The following is a 23,762-nucleotide window of genomic DNA, read 5'->3' as shown; positions in this document are numbered from 1 at the left end:
ATACATAGAATCAGATAAGAGGACACACATTACTTAGTAACAAAGGAATTCTATCAAAAATATATAAAGAAATCCTAAAAATAAAAAAACAAAACTACACACAACTCAATAGAAAAATGGGCAAAACATCTGAATATTCATTTCACAAAAGTGGCCAGAGTTTGCTTATATCTGATTAATCAAATAAAAATGGAGACTGTAGGATATCATTTAATACACAAGAAAATGGCTAAAATAAAAAAAGATCATATGTTAGCAAGAATATAGACAACTGGGAACTTTCAGACAGTTTATAGGAGCATAAATATATGCTTTTGATAAACTATTAAGTATTATAAATTAAATCTGAAGATTTTCCTAGCAATTCAACTCTTTGGTACATCCTAAAGAAATGTATTTCCATGTGTGACATATACAGATCAATATATTTAAGTATACTGTGAATTTTAGGAGGGAAGGATAGGTGAAGTATATTTAGTGTATACATACATATATAATTCTCTATGTCCTGTTACCATTGACTGAAAATCACCCTGCTTCTCATTACCCTGGTAATTAATCTTCGCTGAAGTCCAGCTACAATTTATTTGACTGTGTAAGGGCCTTAGACGCCCATAGCTGAGCCCAAACATCACCCACAATTAAAAAATACCAAATGCATGACACCACAGTTACTTGTGAGTATGGGCTGATTAGTCATTAGTCCACTGAGATGTCTTTATTTAAGAGGAAGGAATGGGCAGTTTTAGGTGAGATGGCCCAGAAGTAAGAATCAGATGTTTAATAAAGTTTCACTAATAGAAACCCCCATAGATCATGGGCCCAGAGCAAGAAGAGGTGCACCAGCCAAGTGGGTTGATGGTTTCACATGGTCTGGTGATTAACCTTGTGATCTATTGGATATGATATGCATGTTGACAAGGACTTATTTAATAAAATGTACTATGTACAGTTAATAATTATATGTACTATGTAATATTAATAATATTATGTACACACTTACATGCATGGGGTAAATAATTTAATGTACAATTATGCATGTGATGTGTTATGCATGGTATAATATATATGTGGTTGTAATGTGGAGATACAGGTTTGCAAGTACATAGGGGGTTGGTGAAATTGGGCTACCTTAATAACTGATACAGTACTTAAAAATCTTGTAAATGTACTATAACAAAATTCCAGGGAATAGTTTAAGTAGGATTTAAGTTTTGAGTGCTGATGGTGGAGCTATAGCTTCTTCCTTGGGTCTTAGGGAGATTTATTATTCTCCTTTTCTGATTTACAAGACCAGGGTAATAAATATGCCACAAAGACTCTTCATTTTAAGATACTATTTCTGATGATACTAGTTACTGGTATTAGTAAAAGAATTAGGAAAAAATATAGGGTTGATGCTAATTGTCTGATGATAATGAAGGGGTGTTCTAATGGTTGCCCTCCGATTCATATTAGTGTTAATAGGTCTGCTACTAGAACTTAAATTAGACACTGGCAAAGGTGTCAGGATATTATGCTTCCTTGTTTAGGTGTTATGGAGTAATGGTATTTAGTACTAAGATCAGAATAGAAAAGATTAGGGATAAAGCCCCTCCTAGTTTACTAGGAATTGATCAGAGGATTGCATATGCAAATAGGAAATATCATTCTGGGGTAATATGGAGTGGTGTATTGAAGGGATTTTTCAGGGTCTCCTAACAAGTCATGTGAAATCAGGACTAAATATTATTAGTATTGAAACTAGTAATAAGGCACCTAAATACCTTTAATTGTATAATATGGATAAAATGGGATCTTTTCTATGTCAGATGAAATTCCTTTTGGATTACTAGATCCTGTTTCACGGAAAAACAATAGGTGGAGCCACAGCTAGTGCTGCAACAATAAATGGAAGGATAAAGTGAAAGGCTAAGTATCATGTGAGAGTTTCTTTATCTACTGAAAATCCACCTCAGGTTCACTCAGCAAGGTCTGTACAAGCATATGGGATTGCTGAAAGGAGATAAGTCATTACTGTTGCTTGCTCCTCAGAATATTTGTCCTCAAGGCAGTACATAACCTGTAAGTGCTGGGGCTATGACTGTAAATAATAGAATAACTTCAATGTTTCATGTTTCTAATAAGTCATATGACCCACAGTATAGGCCACATCCTACATGGGTGAATAGGCAGATAAAGAATATGGAAGCCTTATTTGCATTATGTATTGGATAATTCACCCATAATTTATGTCTCAGAAGATGTGTATGACTGATAAGGTGGTTATCATATCTGGTGTATAATGTATCACTAAGAACAAGCCTGTTAAGATTTGTAGAATTAAACAAATACCTAGCAGAAAACCAAAATTCCATCATGATGAGATGTTTGATGGAGCTGGGAGATCAATAAATATGTTGTCAATAATTTTTATTAGGGGTGTGATTTCGGAATGTTCGTCATTAGTGTTGTAGTTGAATAACAACAAGGGTTTTTCATGTTGTAAGTCATGGTTAGAGTCCATGTAAAAATAATGATAATACATTATATTTATTTTAAGCATTATTTTTGTGATTGGTTTTGTGGGAGTTTTTCAAAACCTTCAACTATTTATGATGGGCTTGGGTTAACTGTAAGTGGTGGTGTTGGTTGTGGTATTGTATTAAATTTCAGTGGGTCATTTTTAGGTTTAATAGTATTTTTAATTTATTTATGGGGTATGTTAGTGCTGTTTGATTATACAATGTCTATGGCTACTGAGCATTACCCTGACGTTTGGGTCTCCAATAAGACTGTACTGGTGGCATTTCTTTCTGGTTTAATTATGGAATTTTTGATAGTTTTTAATGCTTTAAAGGATGAGAAGGTGGAGATTGTGGTTACATTTAATGGTTTAGGGGATTGAGTAATTTAGGATATGGGGGATTCTGTATTTTTTAGTGAAGAGGCTAAAGGAACTGTGGAACTATATAATTATGGTACTTAATTTGTGATTGTCACTGGCTGGTCATTGTTAACTGGTATTATGGTTATTATGGAGATTACTCATGAAAATGAAATAGAATCATGCTAAGGAGCAGGGTGATGAAGAATTAAAGGAAATATAATTTAATTAAGCTTTTCTGATCTGATACTAACAGAGATTTTTAATTGAATAAGGAAAGCGGTTTTTGGTAAAATGTTTTCTAATCAGATTAAGGAGGATGGTGATTTTTGGCTTGTTGATTTATGTAAGGTGCTAGACAGTGAATAATAATGGGAAAATAGCCTAAGAGACTGGAGGATTTGAATATACTTGATAGATAACTGAATTTTAGGTTTTATGTAATGCTATTGATTTCAAGTCTAGAGTGAAGCCTAGAATGATTGCAAGAAGGACAGTTAACTTTAGGTAGTAAGGTGTAGTTATTTATGGAATTGTTGTTGAAGGAATATTCTTGGAAATAAAACCAGTGAAAATGCTTCAAATTTTAACAGGCATTTAATAGAATTAATAAGAAAGGAATTATTTTCATTAACTATAGCTAAGGCAGAGAATGGGGGTTGTCCTAGCAACGTAAAGAAGATAATGCAGGTACTGTAGAGGGTCGTGAGGGAGGTGGCAATTAGAATTATTAAAAGGGCTCAGGCATTGATATAAGACATGTTGGCAGTTTCAGTAATTAGGTCTTTAAAATAAAATCCACTGAGGAAAGGTACCCCTGTAAGTGCTAGACTGCCAATGATGAGGGCTGTTGTGGTAAAGGGTATTGTTTACATAGACCCATTTTTCAGAAGTCTTGCTCATCATTCAGACTGTGAATAATAGATCCAGAGCATACGAATAAGATAGCTTTAAAGAAGACATATGTACAAATAAGAAGGAATGCTAAGTAAGGTTGGTTAATGCCAATTGTTACTATCATGAGGCCTAGTTGACTAGAGGTAGAAAAGGCAATGATTTTTTTTTTTTTAATCATTTTGGGTAAGAGCATATATTGTTATAAACAGTATGGTAATGGCTCCTAAACATAATTGTTTGAAGAAGGTGGTTATTTTCTGTCAAAGGATTAAAGCAAACAAGTAAAATGATACCTGCTCCCACTATTGTGCTTGAGTGGAGCAGGGCTGAGATAGAAATAGGGCCTTCTATTGCTGAAGAAAGTCATGGGTGAAGGCCAAATTGGGCAAATTTTTCAGTTGTGGCTAGCATGAATCCTATTAGAGGTAAATTTGAATTATTTAAATTGAGTATAAAAATTTGTTGTAAACCCCATGCATTTAAGATGAATAGGAATCATGCTATTGCCGTAACAAATCCAATATCTCCCATATGGTTATATAAGATTACCTGTAGGGCAGCAGCTCATCCATATAATCATCTGATAAGTAGGAAAGATGTAATTCCTACTCCTCATCTGATGCGGGAGACCTGGGCTTAATCCCTGGGTCAGGAAGATCCCCTGGAGAAGGGAATGGCTACCCAATCCAGCATTCTTGCCTAGAGAATCCCATGGACAGTGGGGCCTGGTTGGCTACATAGTCCAGGGGGTCACAAAGAGTCAGACACAACTGAGCAATGAACACTTTCTCTTCTGATGAAGAGTTGCAAGGGGTTGTTAGCAGTAACAAGAATTAATATTTCAATGAGGAAAAGGAAAAGATATTTAAAAATCGGTTGATATTAGGGTCTGAATGCATGTATCATATTGAAAATTCTATGATCATGTGACAAATAGTTACAAATATTATTGTGAAATAATCTATTTTGAAGCTGAATGATAATTTACAAATTTGAATAGTAATTCAGTGTCTGTTTGAGATAATTATTTCGTGGCCTGTATAAAATCAATATTGGGCTTCCCTGGTGGCTCAGCAGTAAAGCATCTGCCTGCCAATACAGGAGACGGAGTTCTATCCCTGGGTCGAGAAAAACCCCTGGAGAAGGAAATGACAAGCTCACTACAGTATTCTTGCCTGGGAAATTCCATGGACAGAAGAAGAGCCTGGTGGGCTACAGTCCATGGGGCGGCAAAAGAGTCAAACATGACTTAGCAACTAAACAACACGTGAATAAATATTATTATTGAAATCAGACTCTTAATGAAGGCATTATGAAATAGTAGTTTTTACATGTGATGGATATATGTTAGTTTTATAGATATTGGTGTTTGTTATTATAATTAGTATAATTAATATAAATAGGGGCTTCCTAGGTGGCATGGCCAGTGTGAAAGAGGAGAATGAGTTTATTACTTTTATTTGGAGTTGCACCTGTTTTTTGGTTCCTAAGAACCATGGATAACTATTATCCTTTAAAAGTTTGAAAAAACCACGTTATTAGACGTGGGAGCATTAATTAGCAGTTCTTGATACTTTTTCAGTAAATAAGAAGGGTATAATCTTCTGTTACTAGATTCAGAATCTAGTGTGTTGTTTTTTTTTTTAACTACATTTACAGTGTAAAGGGCCTAAAATAATTTTGAGGTTTAATGATAGGAGTAGGAAGGATAAGATGTGGAGTGATATGAGGGCATTTTCTTGTCTAAAGGCTGGTGAAATATTGATATGGTATGTCTTATTTACCTCTGAGTTATAGTTAGTATGTATAAGGAGTATAAGGCACCAATTACTATATTAATTCCTATTAGAATAATTATGAAGTTTGATTATGAGAAGGATGATATTACTACAAACAACCCTCTGATTAAATTAATAGTTGGGGGCAGGGCTAAGTTTGTCAGGCTTGCTAGTAATTGTCAGGTTGCTATTAATGGGAGAAATGTTTGTAGGTCTCAGGCTAGAATTATTGTTCAGCTATGAATTCATTTGTAATTTGAATTTTCCAGACAGAATAATATAGATGATGTAAGGCCATGAGCAATTATTAGAGCAGTTAGCCCCTATGCAGATTCAAGGTGTTTGGAAAAGGATAGCTACAATAGCAAGTGCTATATGGCTGATAGAAGAATATGTGATGAGTGATTTTAGGTCTGTTTGAACTAGTTATGATTATGCCTCATAAGGATAATATAATAAAAGGATATCCTATAAAGTCTGTTAATGGATTTAGTATTATTGTAATTCATAATATGCCGTAGCCTCCAAGTTTCAGTAATAACGGCTAGAAGTACTATGGAATCTGCAGTAGGGGCTTCTTACAAGTGCTTTAGGTAATCGAAGATGAAGACTGTAAAGTGGTATTTTTACTATAAAAGTATTTTACACTATTATGCATGCTAATCATACAAAAACATTGGGTCAGGATTTGGATATTATTCGGGTTCAGTATTGAAGTATCAGGAAATTTAGTGATTCTGCGATATGCTGGATATAGACTAGTTTTACTAAAAGGGGGAGGGATACAAGTGTATAAAGTAAGAAACAATGCATTAAGGCATTCTCTTTGATTACATCATTGGGTAACAATATAAGTGTTGGACTTGTTGCTTTAAATAAAATGTAGAAGAGAACTAATTCTATAGCAGTAAATGTTATGATTAGAAATAATTGTAGTATGATTAGTATAGTAATATATAATTTTTTCAGGTTAATGATTCTTTTAATACATGATATTGGCTAGCTATTAATATAAGAGGTAACAATCATGTTGTTAAAATTAGTAGTGGTGATGATAAGAAGTCAGAGAAAAAAGTAATGAAATATTAAGATGATTAGTGTTGAATTGGTTAAGGAGGAGTAGGTTTGTAAGGCTAATTAGTAAGCTGTGAGTTGTAGTATTGATATAAGATTATACTATTTTTTGAGAATCAAGTTAGGGTTATTAGTATAACTGTGGGAATAATAATTTTTAGCATTAGAGTAAATTGAGGTTTTATTTATAGTCAGTGTCATATGTATTTGACATTATTACTAGTAGAGACAACCCAAGCGCTGCTTTGCAGGCTGCAAATACTAATAATACAATTGGCCTTATGCTAGTTAAAGTGTACATTTAAGATTATTATGGTTGCTATAATGGATAGTGATAATATCATGCCTTCTAAGCATAAGATGATATTAAATAAGATCAATATACTAATAGTCCTATAAGGGAAAATGTAAATGCTATGATAATATTTATATATACTGAAGCCACTTGGTAATTATGCATTTAATCATAATCTAATGAGTCAAAATCATTTATTTTGAACTAAATACTATATTTGGCTCATTTTAGTCTTTTTTGAGTTCATTTATAGGCTAGGCTTACTGTAATAATAAAATTAGAAATAGGGCTATAATGAGTTAGTGTTTAAATTATTTGTTTGTGATGATCAAGGGAGTGGTAAGAGGAGTGCAATTTCTAAATCAAAAAGAAGAAATGTAATGGCTACTAAAAATTATTATATAGAGAAAGGAAGATGAGCCGATCCTATAGGGTCAAATCTGCACTCATAAAGGCTTGTTTTTTCCTGAATAAACATTTAGTTGAGGGAGTCAGAAGGCAATAAATACAAGTAACATAGTTAGAATTATATTTGTTAATAGTGTTAATATCAGGTTAATTATCCTTTTTCATGTTTTACCAAAACTAATTGATTAGAAGTCAACTGTACTGTGTGTGTGCTTACTCAGTCATGTCTGACTCTTTGTGACCCCATGGATTGGGGCCCACTAGGCTCTTCTGTCCATGGGATTCTCCAGGCAAAAATACTAGAGTGGGTTGCCATGCCTTTCTCCAGGGGATCTTCCTGACCCAGAGATCGAACCCAGGTCTCCTGGATTACAGGCAGATTCTTTACCATCTGAGCCATCAGGGAAGCCACCACCAATTATACTACTTAATACTAAAAGAATAGGAGCCTCATCAATACATTAAGTATATAGATCAGAACGTGCCTCATCATAAAATTCTTATTAACTCCAAAATAAAAGTAACTCAATTTCTGCTAATATTAGAAAGGACAAATAAATGAGGTGGAATCACACAGTGAAATAGTATACAGCAATGAAAATAAGTGAAAAACAGGTACATGCAGAAACATGAGTGAATCTCACAAACATAATGCTAATAAAAAGAGCTTCACCACAAAAGAATACCAATGGTGAAATTTCATTTACATAATAGGATACAAGATAAATGCAATGTGTAATATCCATACTTATTTGAAAAAATTATATAGAAATTCAAGTGAATTGTAACCAAAAATATCAAGAGGTTTTTTAGCTTTGGCAGGGGCAGAAATTAGTGACTGAGGGGAGGCATGAAGATGGAACTGAGTGTTTATGCTGCTACTAAGATTTTTTTTTTCACTATTTTAAACAATCCCATGAAAAGACATGTTAACCAGAAAATAGGGTTGTCACATACAGTGCAATCACTAACTCTAAGATACTCCTTATAGAAGCCACACATGCAAGGTGCCTTCTGTTGTTATGTAGACAAATCACCCTGCCAGAAAGTCCAGATAAACAAAATAGCCTTTTCTCTCTTGAATACTGATTTAATCTTACAATTCTCTTTTATCATAGTCCTGGCATGACTAAAACATTTGTAAGAGCTCAAATTACTTGGGCAGCAGTAGATCTCAATAGGATTCTACTCACCACATATATTTAGTTATATTTTCTATCTTGGAAAACAAATTGTGTGACGTTTTAATCCAGTCACCAAGCAAACATAAGAGAATTCACAATTGATGTGGGTAATTCTGTGTTGTTTTGACAGTTCCCTCATGTTTCTCATCATGTCCCATGTAGAGTTTACTGTACAGTATAGTGGAAAATTGAGTTAGAATTTTCTTCTCCATGACCACCTAATCTAAGATTATGACTTGCATTTATTTACTACTTTTTTCAATATTTTATAGGGCAAATATAAACACACAGCTAAATTGAAAGGATTTTATATTAAACATTTATGTACCCACCTTCTATACTCTATCATTAACATTCTATATAATTTGTTTTATCACTTAGTTATCTACCTATCTGTCCCTTTATCCAACCATCAATTCACCTAATCATGTGATTATTATTTTTAGCAACTCAAGCATTTATCACAAGGTAAAACCACAGTGAAAGCAGCACTCAAGTTAAGAAACAAAATTTATAATAACAAAAAATAAATAAATAAAAACAAAAAAAGAAACAAAATTTATCCAACAACAATCCCCACCCTTTATGTTTTCAGTCCTTGGGAAAGTAAATGATCCTAAAAGGAGGATTTTTTTTTTTAATCCAGGTGGAATTTTAAAGAAATTAGCTCACTTTACCATCCTTCCTTGTTCTCTTCTTTTTTGGTAGGTTTATCTATAGGTTGAAAATAAAGATAGGATTTCACACAACAAATTTGCGCATATAGCTTCTTCATAAGTACTAGTACTCTCCTAGTACTTTCTCTAACATATATTAGAATTTCTTAACACTTTCAAAACCTAAGAGGTTAAAAATTTTTAAATCATCAAATACACTAGACTGTGTCAGTAAACAAGTTAGAACTATGTTGCATGAGATGTTTACTAACGTAAGTTTTCTAAACATGGGCAATTTAGAGCTCATATTTGTCATTATCAAGTGAAACAGTTTGCATTGAACAAATACAACCTAATGTTTTTTAATGTATGATTTTTTTCTGAGTTCCCCTTAGACATGATTGCAGCAAACTGCACAGTGAAGAAAGCTTTCCATTTTTCACTATGCAGTGATTTGACTTCTCACATTTTGGTTGGAATGAAAATTAGATTCAAAGACAGCTCTGTACCTGATAACTCTGACAAGGTGTGAAATGCTAAGCTTTATATGGCTGTAATGAACATATGCAAGTTTTTTTTCCTGTCTTTTGTCTGAACGCTTCACGCTGTCTATCCTGGAGTAAAAAATTTCTTTCTAATATTGTATACCAGCTATCTTGTCTATAATGCCACATTTTCCAAATGCCAGCTATATGGGGAAACGCCAGTTCGTTTAGGGCTTCTTATTACTTAGATATCTGATTATACAGAATTGACAGTGTTAATAACTCTCCTAGTTGATTATCTGAGCTACTCTTTGCTCACCAGCTGACAACGTTTGGAATCACATTTGAAGGAAGTAGCAAAACTACAGAATTTCTATGAATAAAGAGAGGAAATTTAGTATAATCTAGAACAGGAAAGAACTAAGGACATTTTCTTTACTTATGTGGAAATATTACTATTTATGATTATTGACACTTTATATACACTAAAATTCAGATCTTAAATTAAATATGATTTCAACTTTATGGTGAAGTCAAGACAGCAAAGTAAGGTCTACAGCTCTCTGCATGTAGGAAGAAAATTATGAATATGTGGCCAACAAAGGCTGGTATTTATTTTCAAGAGAAAAATGAAGCCCTGGAGATGCTGGACACAGACAGCTTAGAGACATGGACAGACAAATTCCAGTTTTTGAGCAAACTTTAAATTCCAAATCAAAAGAATAAATTAAATTTCTATTGGGTGATACAAGGTCAATATACAAAAATCAATTTATTTCTATACACTAGCAATGAAAAATTTGAAAATGAAATTAAGGAAAAAAATCCCATTTAAAATAGCATTACAAAGAACAAAATACTTAGAAATAAATTTAACCAAAGAAGTGTAATATTTTTACACTGAAAATAGTCCTGAAAGAAATTAAAGAAAATGTAAATAAATGCAAAAACATTCTGTATTCATGCCCTGTAACACAACATTGTTATCTTGGCAATATTCCTTGTTTTAGTTTTCATTTTGTTGCTATAAAAATTTACTTCATTTCTGTGGTTTAGAACAACACAAATATATTCTCCTATAGTTCTGGAGGTCATAAATCCCCAGAGAACACCAAGAACACTGGTCTTATGGGCTAAAATCAGAATGTTGGCAGAGCTGGTTCCTCTGGAGGCTCCTGTGGAGAATCCCTTCCTTGTCTCTGGAGCCACATAAGACTGACTGCATTCTTCAGTTTGTGGCCACATTATCTCAATCTCTGCTTCCTAGGGTCAAGTCTCCCCCGGGTCCCTCTTATAAGGACACTTAGGATTATGTTGCGCTCACCTCTTGTAATCCTTAACTGAGCCACACCTGCAAAATGTAAAAGCTGATTCTGAAATTATTTGGAGATGCAAGGAACCCAGGATAATCAAAACAATCTTGAAAAAGAACCAATTTGGAGGATGCATATCTCCTAACTTCAGAAGTAGAGTTTCAATATTCAGGATGGTGTAGTACTGTCATAGACATATAGATCAATTGAATAAAATTAAGATTCCAAATATAAATATGTACATTAACAGAAACTGAATTTCAGCAAAGAGGCCATGACTATTCACTGGGAAAAGAAGTCTTTTTATTAAAAAAGGATGGGAATATATGGATGCACACATGCAAAAGGATGAAATTGGACCTTTTATTTCATGTGATATTAAAAAATTACCACAAAATGGATAAAAAACTAAATGCAAGAGCTAAAACTATAAAAATGTTAGGTGCAAATTTTTGTGATTTGGGCTGGGCAACGTTTTCTTAGATATGACACCAAAAGCACAAGCAACCACAGAAAAATTTGATAAATTGGATTTATCAAAGTTAAAAAGTTTTGGGCATCAATGGATGCTATCAGAAAAGTGAAGAGTCACTGAAGGGAAGAAAATATTTGAAATCATGAGAATCTGGTATCCAGGATATATAAAGTAACCATACAATTCAAAAATATAGAGACAGATAGCCTAAGTTAAAAAGAGGTAAAGGATTTGAAGAGACATTTCTCCTAAAAAAATGAATAAATAGCCAATAAGCACATGAGAACATACCCAATACCATTAATCATTAAGGGCATGCAAATCAAAATGACAATCAGACATCACTTCATGTCTACTAGGGTAGATTTAATAAAAATTTTAAAAGGAAAATAAGTGTTGTTGAGAATGTGGAGAATTTCGCACCTTCATATACTGCTGGTGGGAGTGTAAAATGCTGTAACTGCTGTGGAAAAGTTAGTTCTTAAAAATTTAAACATAGAATTATCATATGACCCAACAATTCCACTCCTAGTTATATACCCAACAGAACTAAAAACATATGCTCAAAGAGTATTTATAGCAGAATTATTCATAAGAGCCAAAATATGGAAACAATCTAAATGTCCATCAGCTGATGAATGTCTAAACAAAGTATGGCATACACATGCAATGGGATGTTATTCATCCATAAAAGGAATAAAGTACTAACACATGCTACAGAATGGATGAACCTTGAAAACATTATGCCATGTAAAGAAAGCCAAAAACAAAATGCTACATAAAATATCCAGAACTGGTAAATTCACAGAGAAAGAAAATAAATGAGTGGTTGCTAGGAACTGGGGAGAAGGAGGATGGGGAATGACTGGTAATGGGTATGGAATTTCTTTTTAGGGTGATGAAAATATTCTGGAATTAAATAATGGTGATGGTTGAGCAACACTGTGAAATACTAAAAACTACTGAATTCTTAAAAAATCAACCCTGAATATTCATTGGAAGGACTGCTGGTGAAACTAACTCCAGTATTTTGGCCACCTGATGTGAAGACCCAACTCATTAGAAAAGACCATGATGTTGGGAAAGATTGACGGCAAAAGGGGAAGGGTGCAGCAGAGGATGAGATGGTTAGACAGCATCACCAACTCAACGGAAATTTGAGCAAACTCTGGGAGATGGTGGAGGACAGAGGAGCCTGGAGTGCTGCAGTCTATGGAATCACAAAGAGTCAGACACGACTTAGCAACTGGACAACAACAGAAAAAAAAAAAAAAACACACCCCAAAACAAGCAGTGTACATTATAGATACATTATAGATAGAAGGACAGAGTTTAGAGATTATCTTGACACAAGAAACAAATAATCTCTCTAGTCTCATAATTTGACGAATGTTAATAATTTTTTTGTTTTACTCTGCATGACTCTTTGAGAAAAAATCAGAGATGTTGAATTTTCAGAGGTTGAAATAATCCATTGTGTGTTCTAAAGGAAAGTAAAGGTATCTTGTGTTTTCATTTAACAGGATAGGAAATTGACGTCTCTGAAATTAAGTCTGTGTGTCCAAACTGAGTGTTAACATGTGACACAGTGGGAAGGGGCATGGAATGGCTGATATAGAATAATGTAGTTATATGTTATGGACTGAATGTTTATCACTCCTCAAAATTCATATATTCAAACCTTAATCCCCAATGTGATATTATTTGGAAGTGGAATCTTTTGGAAGTAATCAGGCTTAGATATGGTCTTGAGGGTAGAGCCTCTATGATAGAATTAGTATTCTACAAGAAGAGAAAAGGAGATCACAACTCTCTCTCTCTACCATGTGACTACACAGTAAAAAGGCAGTTGTTTGAAAGCCAACAAGTTCCTTACCAGGAACTAATGCATCCACACCTTGATCTTGGACTTAACAGCCTCCAGAATGTGAGAAATAAATGTCTGTGTTTAAGTCACTCAGTCCGTGGAATTTTGTTATAGTGACCTGAGCTGACTAATACATTATGGAATGAGGTAGGAAAAGGAGAATGGGACAAGAGAAGGTCAGGGAATAAGAAATATATCTGCTTAATAAAACAGAAAGCAGATCAGAGAGAGATTTTATAAAAGGACTCATGTAATATTATTTCAGTTCTTTGATTTTTTAATTAAAGATACTTCCATGGATCAAAAACTAGACTGTAGATGGACCATAATAACACTGCTCTGTTGATCAAAGTTTCTGCTGCTGCTGCTGCTGCTGCTGCTGCTGCTGCTGCTAAGTCACTTCAGTCGTGTCTGACTCTGTGCAACCCCACAGACGTCAGCCCACCAGGCTCCGCCGTCCCAAGGATTCTCCAGGCAAGAATACTGGAGTGGGTTGCCATTTCCTTCTCCAGTGCATGAAAGGGAAAAGTGAAAGTGAAGTCGCTCAGTCATGTCCGACTCTTAGCGACCCCATGGACTGTAGCCTACCAGGCTCCTCCGTTCATGGGATTTTCCAGGCAAGAGTACTTGAGTGGGGTGCCATTGCCTTCTCCAATCAAAGTCTCTAATTCTTTTTAAAAACAAAGCTATAGTAGAATAGATATGTTTATAAGTTTTTATTTATGCAAAAGTCATAGATTATTATTTTAATTTTATATATTGTGATTAACTATGTGCACAAAATTTATAATGTCTTTTAGGAAAATACAATGAAGCAGGAAAAGAAAAGGATCTGTTGAATTCTTTCAACTTGAAATGGTTGTTTTATTTTTATTTGTTTGTAATGAACTAAGTCATTCAGAATGAGAGTTCAGGGTAAGAGGTAAAGATTGGTGTTTAAAGAGACATAAAATGAAAATACAGGACAGTACAAGAACCTTTTAATGGTAAGGGATATGACCCAGTGTGATAAGATGCAGAATTCTCTCTGTACACTTGAGAATCAATGCCCCTTCTATAATGAGCTATACAAAACATCACCCTACCCTCCAGTTTTACCCAGTGTCATTTTGCTATTCCTGAGACTCCTTCAGTGGCATATCATTGTACAGGCTAGCAAAGAACAGCAATAAACTCCAGTGACACAGTAAACAAATAGAACAATGTTACTAGGCTTTTGCAAATAGTAAAATATCAAACGAAGTGAAGTGAAAGTCGCTCAGTCATGTCCGACTCTTTATGACCTCATGGACTGCAGCTCACCAGGCTTCTCTGTCCATGGAATTCTCCAGGCAAGAATATTGGAGTGGGAAGCCATTCCTTTAACCGTGGGACTCTTCCCAACCCAGGGATCAAATCTGGGTCTCCTTCATTGCAGGCAGCTTTTTTACCATCTGAGCCACCAGGGAAGCCCAGTCTGACTCTTTCTCTAAATATATACTACTTTACCCTTATGTCAACTACATTGTTTTCTAGTCTTCAAAAGGAGCATATCTTTTCAGCTTTAGTTCAAAGTTGAGTTTTCCATGACACACTGCTTAGGAGTTTGTCCTAGATTTGTCTTTTAAACTCAGCACTAATAGCTGTGTGAACTTGGGATAAGTGATTTATCTTCCCAAGCCATATTTACTCATTTGTAAAATGTAAACCTGGAGAAGGAAATGGCAACCCACTCCACTATTCTTGCCTGGAAAATTCCACGGGCAGAGGATCCTGGCAAACTACAGTCCATGGAGTTGCAAAGAGTTGGACACAACTAACACAGACAATGTAAACAATAATGTTTGCTTTGAAAGCAAAGACTTGTAAAGATTAAATAGTATCTAGACAGAATATTAAAAAACAAAGACATCACTTTGCTGACAAAGGTTCATATAGTCAAAGCTACGGTTTTTCTAGCTGTCGTGTACGTATGTGAGAGTTGAGCCATAAAAAAGACTGAACACTGAAGAACTGATGCTTTTTAATTTTGGTGCTGAAGAAGATTCTTGAGTGTCCCTTGGACTACAAGGAGATCAAACCAGTCAATCCTAAAAGTGAATCAACCCTGAATATTCATTGGAAGGATTGATACTGGAGCTGAGGCTCCAATACCTTGGCCACCTGACGTGAAGAGCCAATGCACTGGAAAAGACCCTGATGCTGGGAAAAATTGAAGCCAAAAGGAGAAAAGGGCAGCAGAGGATGAGATGGTTAGATAGCATCACCGACTCAATGGAGAAGAACTTCAGCAAACTCCAGGAGATAGAGGAGGACAGATAAGCCTGGCACGCTGCAGTTCATGGGGTTGCCAAGATCAGACACGACTTGCTGACTGAACAACAACAACAAATGGAGTCCTTCATACAATACCTGAAAGAGTAAGCACTCAATTAATGATATTACATAGCTAGTATTTCTTTAATTCTGAGGTTTCATAAACAAAAATCATATTTCCTTTTCTCCTTATGCATTAAACCTAGCTAACTTTTCTATGTTGTTCTCACCATGAAGTTTCATAAACAACTTAAGTCTTTTTCTTTTCCAGTAACAGCTGTAATCTCTCAAATTCCTTTCACTCATCTTCTGAACTTCAGTCTCTGCCCTTGAATGTGTACTGATATCTCATTTCCTTCTCTCCTTCTAATTCAGTTCAATTCAGTTCAGTCGCTCAGTCGTGTCCGACTCTTTGCAACCCCATGGACTGCAGCACGCCAGGCTTCCCTGTCCATCACCAAATCCCAGAGCTTAGCCAAACTCAAGTCCATCGGGTCAGTGATGCCATCCAACCATCTCATCCTCTGTCATCCCTTTCTCCTCCTGCTTTCAATCTTTCCCAGCACAGGGTCTTTTCCAATGAGTCAGTTTTTCACATCAAGTGGCCAAAGTATTAGAGTTTCAGCTTCAGCATCAGTCCTTCCAAAGAATATTCAGGACTGATTTCCTTTAGGATGAACTGGTTAGATCTCCTTGCAGTCCAGGGGACTCTCAAGAGTCTTTTCCAACACCACAGTTCAAAAGCATCAATTCTTTGGTGCTCAGCTTTCTTTATAGTCCAACTCTCACATCCATACATTGTTACTGGAAAAACCATAGCTTTGACTAGATGGACATTTGTTGGCAAAGTAATGTCTCTGCTTTTTAATATTCTGTCTAGGTTGGTCATAGCTTTTCTTCCAAGGAGCAAGTGTCTTTCAATTTCATGGCTGCAGTCTCCATCTGCAGTGATTTCGGAGCCCAAGAAAATAAAGCCAGCCACTGTTTCCATTGTTTCCCCATCTATTTGCCATGAAGTGATGGGACCAGATGTCATATCTTAGTTTTCTGAATGTTGAGCTTTAAGCCAACTTTTTCACTCTCCTCTTTCACTGTCATCAAGAGGCTCTTTAGTTCTTCTTCTTTCTCTTACATCAAAGTCTGATCTTCAGGCTTTACATGTAAGAAGGACTCAAGTATTGGAGTAGATTCTTTTCAAAGTGAAAAAAAAAAAAACGCAGCCATGTACCTTGGAATACTTGTGTTTCATTTTTGGACAGGAGAAACTAGAAGCCTAGCAAAGAGACTCTAGGAAGTGCTGAGGAGAGTATCTTCAGATCAGAACTGTCAAGACCTCACCCTCCTCACTGATGTCAGTTGTTGCCTGCTCACACAATCATCCATGCCACAAACACAACTCCTCAGAAATTGGCTTTTTATCAAAGTCTGATAAAAGGAATCTGCAAACTCAAAATTAGTATTTTAAATTCACAAAAATGTAGATTCTGTGTCAAATACGGTATTATTTAGGTACTATTGCTTTCCTACGGAATTCCTTAAACTTCAATGCTTAATCACTTCCTGAAGTTATGTATTGAAAAGGCAGATTCCCAGGTTATTTGGTCTGAACATAATCGCAAGTGAATTTAATGGAGATAGTTCACGTCCCATACTTTGAGAAATGCTGCCTACAAAATGGAGATGCAGGTCACACCTTAAGGAAAGCAAACAAAACCCATGAAGATGCACTAATCCATAAGCAGAACATACTATATAACCAATTAATGCATTTGCAAAAATAAAACACCTTTTGCTCTACCTTAAATAATTTCACTCTGTATCTTGAGCATTTAAATTTCACTTAAATAAAGTAAAATAAAGCAATGCTTTACTTAACTAAAGAAATGCTACAAGTAGAAGTGAATTCTCTGTGAGAAATGATATAAAATCTGGGGTTGCATACTTTTTTTTTTTAATGAATTACAATCCACTGGTGGCTTTGCTCTTATTATCCTTAGGAAATGGTTTGCTTTTGCCAAGATTTTCAGAGAAAACTCTGAGAGATGGATTCTCAAGACATCAGATGAAAATATCATTAACCATTCTGAAACTTCAGGCAATAGGCAAAGTCAACTAAATGGGGAAAGTTTTCCCTAGGAAGAACCTCATTATAGTGTTTCATGTAGGTGCTTCAAGGAAGAAAGAGCTAGGTGGCAAAATGATTTTGATATTATGGAAGTTCATTAAAAAAGGATTCTGTCTGTAATGAAATGGGGATATATGACCCATGGAAGGACAGAAGCAGGAGCTGAAGAATCCTTGATGGTCAAGAAGAAACAAAATAAAAGCAAACTATGTTGACAACCTCAAGCAACCAGTAATGTCTCCTGAAATTGAGAGAATGAGATAATCAGGAAGAATGAGAAAAAGATAGGACAAAACATTTAAATGGTAGTTTTATTTAACTTCTTTATCCCCTGCCCTGCCAGCCCACATACTCCAGAACAGGTCATGTTTCCATTTAAATAATTAGTTAATTATTCAGATGTACAACCTAATTTTAGAGACTTTAAACTCCTATCCTTCTTTAATTGTATCATTTTATATTTTGTGTTTTCTTTCATGGAATAAGGCATTTTATTTTAAATATAGCAGTGTGTGCATAATAAATCAGTTAATTTCTTTCTATTTTTGCTTTAAAATCCAAAGAAGACAAACAGATGGCTAAAAAGTACATGAAAAGATGCTCAAGATCACTAATTATTAGAGAAATGCAAATCCAAACTACAATGAGGTATCATCTCAGGCCATCAGAATGGTCATCATCAAGAAATCTATAAACAATAAATGCTGGAGAGGGTATGGAGAAAAGGGAACTCTCCTACACTGTTGGTGGAAATGTAAATTGGTACAGCTACTATGGAGAACAGTATGGAGAATCTTTAAAAACCTAAAACTTGAACTACCATGCTGTGCTGTGCTGTACTATGCTTAGTCGCTCAGTCACGTCTGACTCTTTGCAACCCCATAGACTGTAACCCACCAGACTCCTCTGTCCATGGGGATTCTCCAGGCAAGAACATTGGAATGAGTTGCCATGCCCTCTTCAAGGGGATCTTCCCAACCCAGGAATCGAACAGGGGTCTCCTGCATTGCAGTAACTTTAACAACTGAGCTATCAGGGAAACCCTGAACTACCATATGACCCAGCAATTCCACTCCTAAGCATACCCAGAGAAAACGATACTTCAAAATGATACATACACCCTAATGTTCATTGCAGCACTACTTACAATAGCCAGGACATGGAAGCAATACAAATGTTCATCAACAGAGGAATGGATAAAGAAGATGTGGTACATATATGTAATTGAATATTATTCAACCAAAAAAAAAAAAAAAATACCACTTGCAGCCACAAGAATGGACCTAGAGATAGTCATACTGAGTGAAGTAAGTCAGACGCAGAAAGACAAATATCATATGATATTGCTTATATGTGGAATGTAAAAAAGGGTACAAATGAACTTATTTACAAAACATAAGTAGAGTTACAGATGCAGAAAACAAACTTACAGTTACTGGGGGATAAGGTGGGGGGGGAGATAAATTGAGAGACTGGGATTGACATGTCATATTACTATATATGAGGTAGATAATGAATATGAACCTACCCTACAGCACAGAGAACTCTACCCAATACTCTGTAATGACCTATATGGGAAAAAATCTAAAGAAAAAGAGTGGATATATGTATATGTATAACTGATCCACTTTGCTATACACCTAAAACTAACACAACATGGTAAATCAACTATAGAACAATAAAACTAAAAATAATAAATAAAATATAACAGAACCACTGAAAGTTGACTTTTCAAATACCACTCCTTTACTATCAATATTTCCATATAAAATCTTAAATTATCAACCCGGCTTTTATTTTCACCTGTCTTTAAAATCCCCCTAATGTTCTCTACTATTCTTTTTCTAAACAGTATTAATATTTAGATTTTTTTGTAAAGTTCTACCCTTATGCATTTTTAACATACATTTCACTTCCTCATTCCTTCTAAAAACTAATTTTTAATTTTGGTCTTTTTCATCTTTTTTTTTTTTAGATTATTTCATTTTACTTTATTTATGCTTTTAAAGTAAGTGGATGGGCAAGGAAAGAGTACATTTTCCTACAAATTTATACAAAAAGATCTTGGTTATATAAAAAAAGCACCACTATTCAGAGAGATCTTTTTAATAAATGTAAATATTTGTTTTTTTTTACATGTTAAATCTAGGTTTCTTTTTTTTTTCTGATTTAAAAAATGTTTATTTATCAGTGTTCATTATAATACAGTGGGGTTTTTTTTGTTTTTTAACTTTACAATATTGTATTTGTTTTGCCATACATTGACATGAATCCATGGTCTTTTTCATCTTTGACTCACTTAGCTTTCTTTTCTTCATTGGAATACCTTGCTCTTCCCTTTCCTTTTTCTTCTTATCTCTCTTCCCTTTTTCCCTCTCTTCCTCCTTCTCTTTTCCCCTACCTTCCATCTCGCTTCCCTCTCCATCCTTCCCTCTCCTTCTCTTTCTTCCTTCCTCCTTTCCCCTTTTGTCCAACCTTATTTTTCTTCCCTTTTCTATTTTTCTCCTTATCTTTTCCCTTTTTCTTTAAGGTTCCCTGGGAAATTTCTATTCTTCCCTTTCTGTACCCATAAAGAGCTCAGTTAATTCACAGGACTTCCAAATATTCATTTCCTACTTTGACACTTCACATCTCACATGTCTCTAGGCTTATCATCTTCAGTTTATTTTTAAAAAGATATCTTCATTTTTTTATCCAATCAAAGTTGGTGAGGTGAGTTGTTAGTCACTCAGTCATGTCCTACTCTTTGCAACCCCATGGCCTGTAGCCCACTGGCTCCTCTGTCCATGGAAATCTCCACGCAAGAACACTGGAGTGGGTTGCCATTCCCTTCTCCAGCGGATCTTCCCAACTCAGGGATTGAACCTGGGTCTCCTGTATTACAAGCAGATACTTTACCACTGAGCCACCAGGGAAGCCCCAATCAAAGTCTAAAATGAGTCAAATGCAAGTTTATAATCTGTGCATAAAATAATTGTAACATTCCACTCTTTCCCCCTTCTGATTTTGACATCACCATTATCCAGATTTTTAATACCTAAAGTCTTGGTCATCTTTAAATGTTTTCTTTCTTTTATGAATGAAATACTTCACTAACAAGTATACTGACTTTTAAAAATTTTGAGCATCATTGCTATCTCCATTACTTTTCTGTTTTTGTAGTTATGACTAAATCTCTAATTTTTATCAATTCACATCTGAGCCATCATATGACATTTTTTTTTCTGATTTGTTTGCATGTAAGAGTGACAAGTCCAAAAATGAAGACACATGAAAGTAAATGAGACTATCAAGAGAAGAGCTGATTAAGGGAGATGATATTACTTCTCTTTTGTAAGATGATATTACTTCAACTGTGGCATCTCATGGTACCTACTTTTCTTTCTTAGGTTCATGTTTTTGCTGTATTTATATTTTTCTCTAGTATTACTTAATTTTCCTAAGCTACCAGAAAACAAAAAAGAAAGATGACAGTATTGTGAGGTATTGTCAAATGATGGCTTCTACCAACATCACCAAAACAACTACTGATAAGACAAAGTTGGGTTTATTGCTTACCAATGCAGGGAAGGCACGACCTTGACAGTCTTAGTAGTGTACCAGAGGTCAAGAGCAAAAGCTTGGCTTTTTGAAGTCTGGTTTAAGGTGTATCTTCTAATGCAGGCACTTGGTTTATATTGAGTAGAAACCATAAAACAGTAATTTAGGATTTATAGATAGGAAAAGAATATAGTTTTGAAGCAAGGAGTTTCAAGAGTTAGGATATAAACTGTCTTTCAAAACTTTCTATTAAATAATTGATTTTTTCAAAAAGTTCCTTAGAAGAACAGCAAATCACTTGTAGCTTTCATCTTCCAAGGCAACAGTTTCCTGGGATAATAAAGATATGTTGAACTTTTTTCATAAAGAGATTCCATCTCTTCATAGAGAAGAATTTAAAGCACACAAAGTTTTAACACTTATATTACAACTGCTAAAATAAAATTTTATGAGAAAAATAGAATATAAAACCTTTTACTTCCTGGAAACAGGTGCTTCTGCTTTTTTTCAAAACTCAAGAAACCTGTGTTTTAGGTAGTTTCACTTTAGAAAAGAATCACAAATCTAAATCAAAACCACAAGCTAAAATGCCTAGGACCAAAACATCAATGTGTCAAGACGTAGGTTCCCAAGGACTGTGGAACCAAGAAGTTGGTAAGAACTGTAGGAACCAAGGATTTGATAGCTTTCTCCATTTAAAAGCATTTATATCCAAATCAAAACATTTTAAACCATGTCATAGTTGAACAGAATCTATCTTCAGGCCAGCTTCTACCAATAGGCCACCATTTTGCAACCTTTCTACAGTTAAAAAGATTGTGAAGATCTATCAGATGTTTGATGTCTTTTAGAAAGTCAGGAAAATGCTTGAAAGTGTCCATCTCGCCATTTGGCTCAGACGGTAAAGAATCTGCTTGCACTTTAGGAGACCTGGGTTCAATTACTGGATTGGGAAGACCCCCTGGAGAAGAGAAAGGCAACCCACTCCAGTATTCTTGCTTGGAGAATCCCATGCTCAGAGGAGCCTGGTGGGCTACAGTCCATGGGGTCTAAAAGAGGCAGACACAACTAGCGACTAACACTTTCATTCAGCCGTTTAGCATCAGATATGTATATGCAGCCCCAAAGTGTAGATAGAGCCCTGTGACTAACCCCATCCAGTTCACGGAAAGGATTAAGTATCTCAAAGTTCTATAGTGACATGGAGAAACATAATGCTAATCCCAGCTGTTCAGACCAACATGAGAGGATAAAGAGCTACAACTAATTTGGGAACAACTGCAGTTCTTTTGATTATGGAAGACAGTCTTTCTTTAGCAAAGCAAACAAAATTTGATATGTGCTTTTATTTTCATATATTTTCATTTGTTTTTCAACATTGATAAGTATTTAAAAGCATTTAAAAGCCTGTGGTTTTTCACAAAATCATCATCCTTCACTGGAGTTTTGAAAGAAGAAAAGTTAATTGAGGGAAAAAAATGTTGGCAAGCCTTGTCACTAGACTGATGAAGTCAGCTATTATTTTCCAGCATGACTCCTGTAGTGACTACTTAACTGATCATTTGGTTATTGGTGTCAATGAGTTTTCATATCTGGCTCTTTTGGTGTATGCAGCTTCAGGAATTACATACGACATGTTGATTATATTCTGCAACAGGAAATGCTGTAGTGATCTCCTTTGCCCAAACTCAGTCTCATTTCCATCAGCAAGAAAATCTCTCAGAGCCTTCTAAAGGACAGGCTGCCAGCCAGAAGCCCAAAAACAATTAAATTGTGGCATAAAAAATATAGTACACCCAATTAAACCGGGATAGTTAGTGAAGGTAATTTGTCAGTCATGTGAATGCCCTTTGTCTCTGATCACTCTGTTTGTTTATGGGCTGAAATCATACAATTCATACCTCTGTTAAGAAATTCAATCACTGGGCTCCATGTGGTTTAAAGTGTTTTAGTATTCCATTCAAGATAACCTGTTTCAGGCTAAGTCATTCCTCAAGTATATCTGCCAGCTGAGCAATCTGCATCTTTTGGACACCGCTACCTTAGCATTTAGGTGGCACAGTGGTAAAGAATCTGCCTGCCAATGCTGGAAATGCAAGAGACGCAGGTTCGATCCCTGAGTCAGGAAGATCCCCTGGAGTAGGAAACAGCAACCCACTCCAGGACTGTTGCCTGGAAAATTCCATGGACAGAGAAGCCTGGTGGGCTACAGTCCATGGGGTGGCAAAGAGTTGGACATGACTGCATGACTGAGCACTCGCCTTAGCATCTGCCACTGGCCTCCTTGAAATGTGGAGAGAGCAAATATGCGCATCTTCCATAATGACCATGAAAGTCACATAATTGATTCATCACTATCCATTTCCAGAAGAAAAGGTAACTGTCACTGAACTCTAATCACACAACACAACACGGGCCAACCTTTAAGTGTAGGGGGCAGTAGAAAGGTGGGTAAGAGGGTTGGCAGCTGTCATTCTAAGCCAAGGAAAATCTATTAGAGATGC

The 23,762-nt window shown here is 35.3% G+C and overlaps 2 pseudogenes; both read right to left on the bottom strand.

Moving 5' to 3' along the window:
- Nucleotides 1-1,323: 1,323 nt before the first annotated feature.
- LOC145515865 (cytochrome b pseudogene) lies at nucleotides 1,324-2,445 on the bottom strand (annotated as a pseudogene).
- A 946-nt stretch (nucleotides 2,446-3,391) lies between these two features.
- LOC145513848 (NADH-ubiquinone oxidoreductase chain 5-like) lies at nucleotides 3,392-22,894 on the bottom strand (annotated as a pseudogene).
- Between the last annotated feature and the right edge of the window lie 868 nt (nucleotides 22,895-23,762).

This window comes from Giraffa tippelskirchi, chromosome 7, assembly GCF_054371585.1.
Source record: "Giraffa tippelskirchi isolate mGirTip1 chromosome 7, T2T-mGirTip1v1.2.pri, whole genome shotgun sequence".
Lineage (NCBI taxonomy): Eukaryota > Metazoa > Chordata > Mammalia > Artiodactyla > Giraffidae > Giraffa > Giraffa tippelskirchi.
This window is presented reverse-complemented; position numbering and strand designations above follow the sequence as displayed.